The sequence below is a fragment of the Triticum aestivum genome, chromosome 1D, assembly GCF_018294505.1.
Source record: "Triticum aestivum cultivar Chinese Spring chromosome 1D, IWGSC CS RefSeq v2.1, whole genome shotgun sequence".
In the NCBI taxonomy this organism is placed as follows: Eukaryota; Viridiplantae; Streptophyta; class Magnoliopsida; order Poales; family Poaceae; genus Triticum; species Triticum aestivum.
Window position 1 is genome coordinate 82,858,615 of NC_057796.1, and position 10,822 is coordinate 82,869,436.

Below are 10,822 nucleotides of genomic sequence, written 5' to 3' on the forward strand. Positions count from 1 at the left end.
TTCCTTTCCCCTTCCTATTCAGCCATCAAGGGGGCGCGTCAGCCCATGTTGGCTGCGGTGTTTACCCTCTTGGCCCAATAGGCCCAAATCTTTGTCGGGGGGTGCCCGGAACCCCTTCCGATGACCCGATATGCACCCGGTACCTCCGGAACACTTCCGGTGTCCAAATACTATTTTCCTATATATGAATCTTTACCTCTCGACCATTTCGAGACTCCTCGTCATGTCCGTGATCTCATCCGGGACTCCAAACAACATTCGGTCACCAAAATCACATAACTCATATAATACAAAATCATCATCGAACGTTAACTGTGTGGACCCTACGGGTTTGAGAACTATGTAGACCTGACCGAGACACCTCTCCGGTCAATAACCAACAGCGGAACCTGGATGCTCATATTGGTTCCCACATATTCTACGAAGATCTTTATCGGTCAAACCATAATGACAACATAACGTTATTCCGTTTGTCATTGCTATGTTACTTGCCCAAGATTCGATCGTCGGCATCTACATACCTAGTTCAATCTCGTTACTGGCAAGTCCCTTTACTCGTTCCGTAATGCATCATCCCGCAACTAACTCATTAGTCACATTGCTTGCAAGGCTTATTATGATGTGCATTACCGAGAGGGCCCAGAGATACCTCTCTGATACTCGGAGTGACAAATCCTAATCTCGATCTATGCCAACTCAACAAACACCTTCGGAGATACCTGTAGAGCATCTTTATAATCACCTAGTTAGGTTGTGACATTTGATAGCACACAAGGTATTCCTCCAGTATTCAGGATTTTCATAATCTCATAGTCAAAGGAATATGTATAAGTCATGAAGAAAGCAATAGCATTAAGACTTAACGATCATTATGCTAAGCTAACGGATGGGTCTTGTCCACCACATCATTCTCCTAATGATGTGACCCCGTTCATCAAATGAAAACACATGTATATGGTTAGGAAACTTAACCATCTTTGATCAACTAGCTAGTCTAGTAGAGGCTTACTAGGGACACTGTGTTTTGTCTATGTATCCACACATGTATCAAGTTTCCGGTTAATACAATTCTAGCATGAATAATAAACATTTATCATGATATAAGGAAATATAAAATAACAACTTTATTATTGCCTCTAGGGCATATTTCCTTCACGTAGGTCTGTGGTAAACTACTCACGCTTCATCGGAGAGGCAATGGTGTTGATGTAGAAGCCTTCCGTGATCGTATCCCCCTTCGGCAGGATGCCGGAAAAAGCCCCATGATGGGATCTCACGGGTACAGAAGGTTGCGGCGGTGGAAAAGTGGTTTCGTGGCTCCCTTGAAAGTTTTTGGGGTATATGAGAATATACAGGAGGAAGATCTAGGTCAGGGGGTCACCGAGGGGCCCACAAGGTTGGGGGGCACGCCCTACCCCCCTGGGCGCACCCTCCACCCTTGTGACCGCCTCGTGGCTCTTCTGACTTTCACTCCAAGTCTCCTGGGTGTCTTCTGGTCCAAGAAAAATCATCGTGAAAGTTTCATTTCGTGTGGACTCCATTTGGTATTCCTTTTCTGCGAAACTCTAAAACAAGGAAAAAAATAGAAATTGGCACTAGGCTCTAGGTTAATAGGTTAGTCCCAAAAATCAGATAAAATAGCATATTAATGCATATAAAACATCATAAACGGATAATATAATAGCATGGAACAATCAAAATTATAGATACGTTGGAGACGTATCAAGCATCCCCAAGCTTAATTCTTGCTCGTCCTCAAGTAGGTAAATGATAAAAACAGAATTTTTGATGTGGAATGCTACCTAACATATTTATCCATGTAATTCTCTTTATTGTGGCATGAATGTTCAGATCCGTAAGATTCAAAACAAAAGTTTAATATTGACATAAAAATAATAATACTTCAAGCATACTAACAAAATAATTATGTCTTCTCAAAATAACATGGTCAAAGAAAGCTTATCCCTACAAAACAATATAGTCTGGCTATGCTCCATCTTCATCACACAAAATATTAAAATCATGCACAACCCCGATGACAAGCCAAGCAATTGTTTCATACTTTTGACGTCCTCAAACTTTTTCAACTTTCACGCAATACATAAGCGTGAGCCATGGACATAGCACTATAGGTGGAATAGACGGTGAGTGAACGGGCTCACATCAACTAGGCGTATCAACAGGCTATGGAGATGCCCATTAATAGATATCAATGTTAGTGAGTACGGATTGGCATGCAACGGATGCACTAGAGCTATAAGTTTATGAGAGCTCAAGAAGAAAACTAAGTGGGTGTGCATCCAACTCGCTTTCTCACGAAGACCTAGGGCATTTTGAGTAAGCCCATCATTGGAATATACAAGCCAAGTTATATAATGAATAATTCCCACTAGTATATGAAAGTGATATCATAGGAGACTCTCTATCATGAAGATCATGGTGCTACTTTGAAGCACAAGTGTGTCAAAAGGATAGTAACATTGTCCCTTCTCTTTTTTCTCTCAAATTTTTTTCTCATTTTTTTGTTGGGCCTTCTCTCATTTTTTGGCCTCTTTTTTTCATCTAGAGTCTCATCCCGACTTGTGGGGGAATCATAGTATCCATCATCCTTTCCTCACTTGGGACAGTGCTCTAATAATGAAGACCATCACACTTTTATTTACTTACAACTCGATACTTAGAACAAAATATGACACCATGTGAATGCCTCCGACGGTATACCGGGGTGTGCAATTAATCAAGAGTGACATGTATGACCCTATGTGAACCCCATCTTTTTATCCTCGATGGCAACAATACAATACGTGCCTTGCTTCCCCTACTGTCACTGGGAAAGCACACCGCAAGATTGAACCCAAAGCTAAGCACTTCTCCCATTGCAAGAAAAAACCAATCTAGTTGGCCAAACCAAACCGATAGTTCGGAGAATTACAACGATATCAAATCATGCATAAAAGAATTCAGAGAAGATTCAAATAATATTCATATATAAGCTGATCATAAGTCCACAATTCATCAGATCGCGGCCAACGCACCACAAAAAAGTATTACATCGAATAGATCTCCAAGAACATCGAGGAGAACATGGTATTGAGAATCAAAGAGAGAGAGAGAAGAAGCCATCTAGCTACTAGCTATGGACCTGTAGGTCTATGGTAAACTACTCACGCTTCATCGGAAGGGCAATAGAGTTGATGTACAAGCCCTCCGTGATCGAATCCCCCTCCAGCAGGGTGTCGGAAAAGGTCCCTAGATGGGATCTCACGGGTGCAGAAGGTTGCGGTGGCGGAAAAGTCTTTTCATGGATGCCTCTGGTGGTTTAGGGATATTTGGGAATATATAGGCAAAAGAATTAGGTCCGGAGGGTCACGGGGGGCCCATAAGGGTGGGGGCGCGCCCTACCCCCTGGGCGCGCCCTCCGTCCTTGTGGTCATCTCGTGGCTCCTCTGACTTCATCTCCAAGTATCCTAGTTGTCTTCTGGTCCAAGAAAAATCATCACGAAGGTTTCGTTCCGTTTGGACTCCGTTTGGTATTCCTTTTCTGCAAAACTCAAAAAAAGGAAAAACAGAAACTGGCACTGGGCTCTAGGTTAATAGGTTAGTCCCAAAAATAATATAAAATAGCAAATTAATGCATATAAAACATCCAAAACAGATAATATAATAGCATGGAACAAATAAAAATTATAGATACATTGGAGACGTATCAAGCATCCCCAAGCTTAATTTCTGCTCGTCCTCGAGTAGGTAAATGATAAAAACAGAATTTTTGATCTGGAATGGTACCCAACATATTTATCCATGTAATTTCTTTATTGTGGCATGAATGTTCAGATCCATAAGATTCAAAACAAAAGTTTAGTATTGACATAAAAACAATAATACTTCAAGCATACTAACAAGGCAATTATGTCTTATCAAAATAACATGGCCAAAGAAAGCTTATCCCTACAAAATCATATAGCCTGGGTAGGCTCCATCTTCATCACACAAAATATTTAAATCATGCACAACCCCGATGACAAGCCAAGCAATTGTTTCATACTTTCGATGTTCTCAAACTTTTTCAACTTTCACGCAATACATGAGCGTGAGCCATGGACATAGCACTATACGTGGAATGGAATATGGTGGTTGTGGAGAAGACAAAAAGAGGGAGATAGTCTCACGGCAACTAGGCGTATCAACGGGCTATGGAGATGCCCATCAATAGATATCATTGTAAGTGAGTAGGGATTGCCATGCAACGAATGCACTAGAGCTATAAGTTTATGAAAGCTCAAAAAAGAAACTAAGTGGGTGTGCATCCAACTCGCTTGCTCACGTAGACCTAGGGCAATTTGAGGAAGCCCATCATTGGAATATACAAGCCAAGTTCTATAATGAGAAATTCCCACTAGTATATGAAAGTGACAACATAGGAGACTCTATCATGAACATCGTGGTGCTACTTTGAAGCACAACTGTGGTAAAAGGATAGGCATTGTCCCTTCTCTCTTTTCTATCGTTATTTTTTTGTCCGAAGTCTCATCCCGACTTGTGGGGGAATCATAGTCTCCATCATCCTTTCCTCACATGGGACAATTATCTAATAATGAAGATCATCACACTTTTATTTACTTACAACTCAAGAATTACAACTCGATACTTAGAACAAAATATGACTCTATATGAATGCCTCCGGCGGTGTACCGGGATGTGCAATGAATCAAGAGTTACATGTATGAAAGAATTATGAAAGGTGGCTTTGCCACAAATACGACGTCTACTACATGATCATGCAAAGCAATATGACAATGATGGAGCGTGTCATAATAAACGGAACGGTGGAAAGTTGCATGTCAATGTATCTCGGAATGGCTATGGAAATGCCACAATAGGTAGGTATGGTGGCTGTTTTGAGGAAGGATATGTGGTGGGTTTAAGGTACCGGCGAAAGTTGCGTGGTACTAGAGAGACTAGCAATGGCGAAAAGGTGAGAGTGCGTATAATCCATGGACTCAACATTAGTCATAAAGAACTCACATACTTATTGCAAAAATCTATTAGTCATCGAAACAAAGTACTACGCGCACGCTCCTAGGGGGATGGATTGGTAGGAAAAGACCATGCTCGTCCCTGACCGCCACTCATAAGGAAGACAATCAAGAAATAAATCATGCTCCGACTTCATCACATAACGGTTCACCATACGTGCATGCTACGGGACTCATAAACTTTAACACAAGTATTTCTCAAATTCACAACTACTTACTAGCATGACTCTAATATCACCGTCTTCATATCTCAAAACAACCATAAGGAATCAAACTTCTCATAGTATTCAATGCACTTTATATGAAAGTTTTATTATATCCTTCTTGGATGCCTATCATATTAGGACTAATTTTATAACCAAAGCAAATTACCATGCTGTTTAGAGACTCTCGAAATAATATAAGTGAAGTATGAGAGTTTATCAATTTCTATAAAAAATAAACCACCGCCGTGCTCTAGAAAGATATAAGTGAAGCACGAGAGCAAAATTGCCTAGCTGAAAAGATATAAGTGAAGCACATAGAGCATTCTAATAAATCACGATTCATGCATGTCTCTCCCAAAAGGTGTGTACAGCAAGGATGATTGTGGAAAACTAAAAAGAAAAGACTCAAATCATACAAGACGCTCCAAGCAAAACACATATCATGTGGTGAAACAAAATATAGCCTCAAGTAGAGTTACTGATAAACGAAGACGAAAGAGGGGATGCCTTCCCGGGGCATCCCCAAGCTAAGGCTCTTTGGCCCTTGAATATTACCTTGGGGTGCCTTGGGCATCCCCAAGAATAGGCTCTTTCCACTCCTTATTCCATAGTCCATCAAATCCTAACCCAAAACTTGAAAACTTCACAACACAAAACTTCAACAGAAAATCTCGTAAGCTCCGTTAGTACAAAAAATAAATCACCACTGTTGGTAGTGTTGTGAACTCATTCTTTATTCATATTGGTGTAATATATATTGTATTCCAACTTTTCCATGGTTCATAACCCCCGATCCTAGCCATAGATACATCAAAATAAGCAAACAACAAGCGAAAAACAGAATCTTTCAAAAACAGAACAGTCTGTAGCAATCTGGATATTTAGAATACTTATTCAACTCTAAAAATCCTGAGAAAATAGGAAGTTCTAGGCAATTTGTTTATTAATCTTCTGAAAAAAGAATCAGTATTTTATCACGTTCCTGTTAAAAATGATAATTGTTTTCGTGAGCACAAAAGTTTCTGTTTTTCAGCAAGATCAAATCAACTATCGCCGTAGGCTATCCCATAGGTCTTATGTCGGTGGAAACGACACCTATGGGATCACGGGGAATCCCTTTTACGGTCGGCCGGTGCGGGGCTGTGGAAAGAGCGGGTTTAAGGGATCAACACGGGAGATTTATCCAGGTTCGGGCCGCAAGTGATGCGTCATACCCTACTCCTACTGGTTTGTGTTTATCTGGTGTTCTTGGACTAGCTACAAAGCGTGCAGGGTCCAAAAAGTCTGAATCCTCTCCCAGTATGCCGCGGGCCTCCTTTTATAGTCAAAAGGGCTGCCACGGTGGCACACAGGAGGTAGAAAGTTGTACAGTGTACAAGCTTATCGCCTGACATCACAGGACAAAACGCATTAAATGCACTACTTAGGTGTCCTCTCGCTTTATCGGGGAAGGCGACGAAGCCCGTCCCGTCCGTCGCCGCTTCGCCTTACTCCGACACACGTCCAGGCCAATGAGGCATGCAGCGCCATGTAGGCTGGCTGGCTGCTAAGTTGACGCGGTGGCAGAGTTTTCACGAAGATCTGCATGCCACCACGTAGGTGCTTGCTGAGTTGGCCTGGAAGCTGCCCGTCGCCACGCACGTGCTTGTCTTGTTGGCGGGTTGACTGTTGTGTTGGAATGGCCGTGGAGTCTTTGGAAGGTGGGGGCCTGGCTGCGGCCCCGCAGATGTCCCCGGCAAGGGCCTTGCCGGGGTCTCGTAGGTGTCCCTGGCAAGGGTCTTGCCGGGGGTCTCCGTCTTCTGGTTCTCATCTAGTATTGTATGTTCCAGGTCTTCATAAAGATCTGCATGCCGCCGTGGAGGCGCCTCCCGAGCCTTGGTTCCAATGTGGCTGATGGTGTCGGAACTCTCAGGCTCAAGGGTGGCGGCCCCATTGGTGTTGGGCAAGTTGCCCCGGCAAGGCTCTTGCCGGGGTCGCGAAGGCCGCCCCGACAACGGCCTTGCCAGGGGAGTTTCACCTCGCCCCTCTGCTCTTCATGCTTCTGGTCGTCTTGTGTCCTTGCTCCCTCTGCTCCGCCAAGCATGGCTGCGGGCATGTGGCTGCGACTGCTCGCGCACAAGTAAAGGGGTACAAAAAAAGAACACTACTTTTGGACACCGACAGGAGCCCCCGGGCCTGGGCCACATATAAACACGGGAGTGTTATTGGGCCAGGCCCAGAACGTTGTACGGGCGCGCGCGCCGCGGAGTTTTACCGCAGTAACTCCCTCGCCAGTTGCGCTCCCCACGACCCGCGTTGAATGCGTGATGTGGGGGTCGTGCGTGGGGCGGTTGCAGCACTCCTGCATCACATTGTGGTAAATGGTAAAGAGGCGGCCCGCATTTTCCCCATAAAAAGGGAAAACCGCAAGGGCACTGCTCATTTACCCTCTGCGCCCTCTCCAATCTCGGAACTGTCGCCCCTTCTTGTTCCTCAAGCTCTTACCTTTGCTCACCGCCGCCATGCCTTCGTTGCTCTCAATCCCCCACCCCCCTCCATCCGCCATGGCGCCCAAGACAGGCAAGGGCAAGGGAGTGGCCAAGGGTGCCGGGGAGAAGGAGGCGCCGGAGAGCGAGTTGGCGGTGATGCGGACGCAGCTCGCCTACTTCCCCTCGACGGTCGATGCGGTCCACCTCTGGAACTACTTCAAGCCCCTGTGGGGGAGGGAGACGACAGGGCACCCTGCCACGCACATCATCCCTGCCGATTTTGCCATGTCCGGCCCAAATCGGTACCCCTTCTTCGTCGATTACTTTTCTTGCGGGCTCTGCCCCCTTTCTCTAATTTCTTCAATGACATCATGCACACCTACGGCTTTCACCTGCTCGACTTTACGCCGAATGTCATGGCGTGCATGGCCTTCTTCGCCCATCTCTGCGAGGGCTTTGCCAGGGTGCTCCCCAGCATGGCGCTCTTCCGCCACTACTTCTATCCTCGCATCCAACCAGGGGATGACATTTCTGGGTGCATCACCTGGATCCCGAGGACCCAGGAGAAGGGCACGTACCAGGAGGGTGCCCAGAAGGAGAGGTGGGACGAGTGGCGGGGTTGGTGGCTCTGCATCAGGGAGGAGGATCCGCAGGAGTTCTGCCGAGTTCGTCAGAGCCCGCCGACCCGCCACAGGGACTGGAGCGACCTCGATGCCAATAACAAGAAACTTACAGTCGCCACCACCAGAATCCATCGCCTCACCATGGCCGGGATCACCCTTGAGATGATTGGGGCTGATTTCATTCGTCGCCGAATCGCCCCGCTGCACAACAAGGGGAGGCCGACCTGGGATTTCAGGAATTCGGCCGACATCATGAGGCTCCGCCCTGGCCTGAAGCACAACTTCACGGTGATGGGGCACACCCTTTCTGCCAGAGGCTCTTCCAGCTTAATGTGGACGACGACGGCAGGGCTGAGAGGACCGGCAAGGCTGCGAAGACCGGCAAGGCCGTCAAGGGGCCCCTGTTTAGGTTGCCGGCGGGAGTGGTCCCGCTGAGCAACAACTCTCGCCGGTCCGCTATCATCGCCATGATGCCGGATTTCAACGCGCACGGCCTCGGCCGAGCCGCCAGCAGAGAAAGTGCAGGAGTTTTTCGACAACTTGTCGGAGGGCTATGTCCGCGACGAACCGCTGCTCATTCGTGACACCACCAAGGAGGAGCTGGACTACATCGCTGCCGGGGCGGCGAAGGCGGCGCTTGCCAAGGAGGCCGGCAGAGCCGGCATCGTGGAGGATGAGGCCGACGCAGCCGCAGAGGAGAAAGAGCTCGCCCAGTGGGCGGAGTCTGCCGGGGGGCCAGCGGCGCCGGCGCCGGGGTCCCCTCATTGAAGACGCGGGCGACGAGTTGCCCAAAGAGGAAGCCAAAGCGGACGACCCTGCGTCCGCGGGGAAGAAATGCGTCCTGCGGCGGGCCAGCTCCGGCGAGCCGGTCCGGCACGGCAGGACCGCGCAGCGGCAACTAGCTCAGGAGCAGCCCGTGCGCGAGACGAGGGCGATGAAGGCCGCGGCAGCGAAGAAGGCAGTGAAGGCCGGGGTGGCGAAGAAGGCGGCGACTGCCTCCTCCTCGTCCAAGCAGTGTTGGACCCCGTCCCCCTCTCCTCCTCCTTCGAACAGCATCTTGGAGGCCGAGTACGACCATGGGTCCTTCATCCCAAAGACAAAGAGGAGGCATGAGGCGGAGAATGAGTAAGCACCTTGCCTTTCATCATTTTTGACCCTCAGCTGGTGTTATCCTTTTTAATGCGATCTTGTGCTTGCAGGGAGATGGTGACACTGGCCCAGAGGGTGGCGAAGAGGGCAAAGGCCTCGATGGGCGACAAGCCCCCAACGGGTACTTCGCGTACGCCGGTGTTGGTGGTGAGCAGCCCGGACAGCAGCCCCCGACGCAGCCCCTGCTTCAGCCTCCAGCGTGAGTTCACCACTCACTCCTTCACTGATGAGCATTGGGGGTGTGAATTCTTGATGCTGACCTTGCCGGGTTTTGCAGGAGGAGAACGGCAGCAGGAGGAGCCGCCGAGGGCCACACCCAACACGCCGCCCCCCTCGACTACGCCGCCCAGAGGGGCGTACCCGGCAAGGGCATCCACCACCGAGCCCACGCATATGGAGGAGGAGGAGGCGAGCTTGGGTGCCGGTGGCTCTGCCCCGGCAACGAACGTTGGTGGGGAAGGCGCCACATCTTCCCAGCCAGGTGCGGGTAAGTTGTTTGCTTCCCTTCCCTATTCTTTCTTCTTCTTTTTGAACCTTGATCTTGGCCCCATCTCATTCCCCTTCTTGGTATCCAGACCCTCCCTCAGCGGACCGGGAGGATATTGACACCGTCATCGAGGAGGTCACCAAGGACGCCGAGGCCGAGGCCGACAAGATTGCCGCCGAGGAGGCCACCAAGACTGCCGCTGAGGAGGCCGCCAAGGGGCCTGCCGGGGAGGCTAGCAAGGCCGTTGCCGAGGATGCCGGCAAGGGGCCTGCCGGGGAGGCCGATAAGGGGCCTGCTGGGGAGGGGGTGGTTGACGACCAACCTTCCTCCTCTGCTGCCTCTGGCTCGGGCAAGTACTTGAAGGTGGGCGACGACCTGTTCATCCACCTCCCAGGAACGGCGAGCACCAGGGCGCCAACCGAGGGGGAGGTGTTTGACGACGAGGCACTCGCCTCCGCCGGGCTTCAGGTTGCTGATGAACCGAGCGCCGGCGGTGGCGGTTCCCAAGAGGAGCAGCTTCTTCGGGCCATGAGCGTCAACTTCCAGAAGCTCTAGGTGCTCCACCGTGCCCGCCTGGACAAGGCAAAATCTATGATGGCGGCGGCGGACAAGGCGGAGGCGGATCTTGAGGAGCGCGTCACCGAGACACAGGCCTGGTTTCGTGAGGCCCACGAAGAACTAAGGGTTGCCCAGGGTTTGTTGGCTGAGCGCAAAGAGGAGCTTGTTCTGAAGCAGGCTGACATCAAGAAGGCCCAGGAGGCGGCGAAGGAACAGGCAGCCAAGGATGAGGCCGCTCGGCGAAAGCACCACGCTCAGCTGAACTCCCAGGAGGAGGACCTTGCCGCCCGTGAGG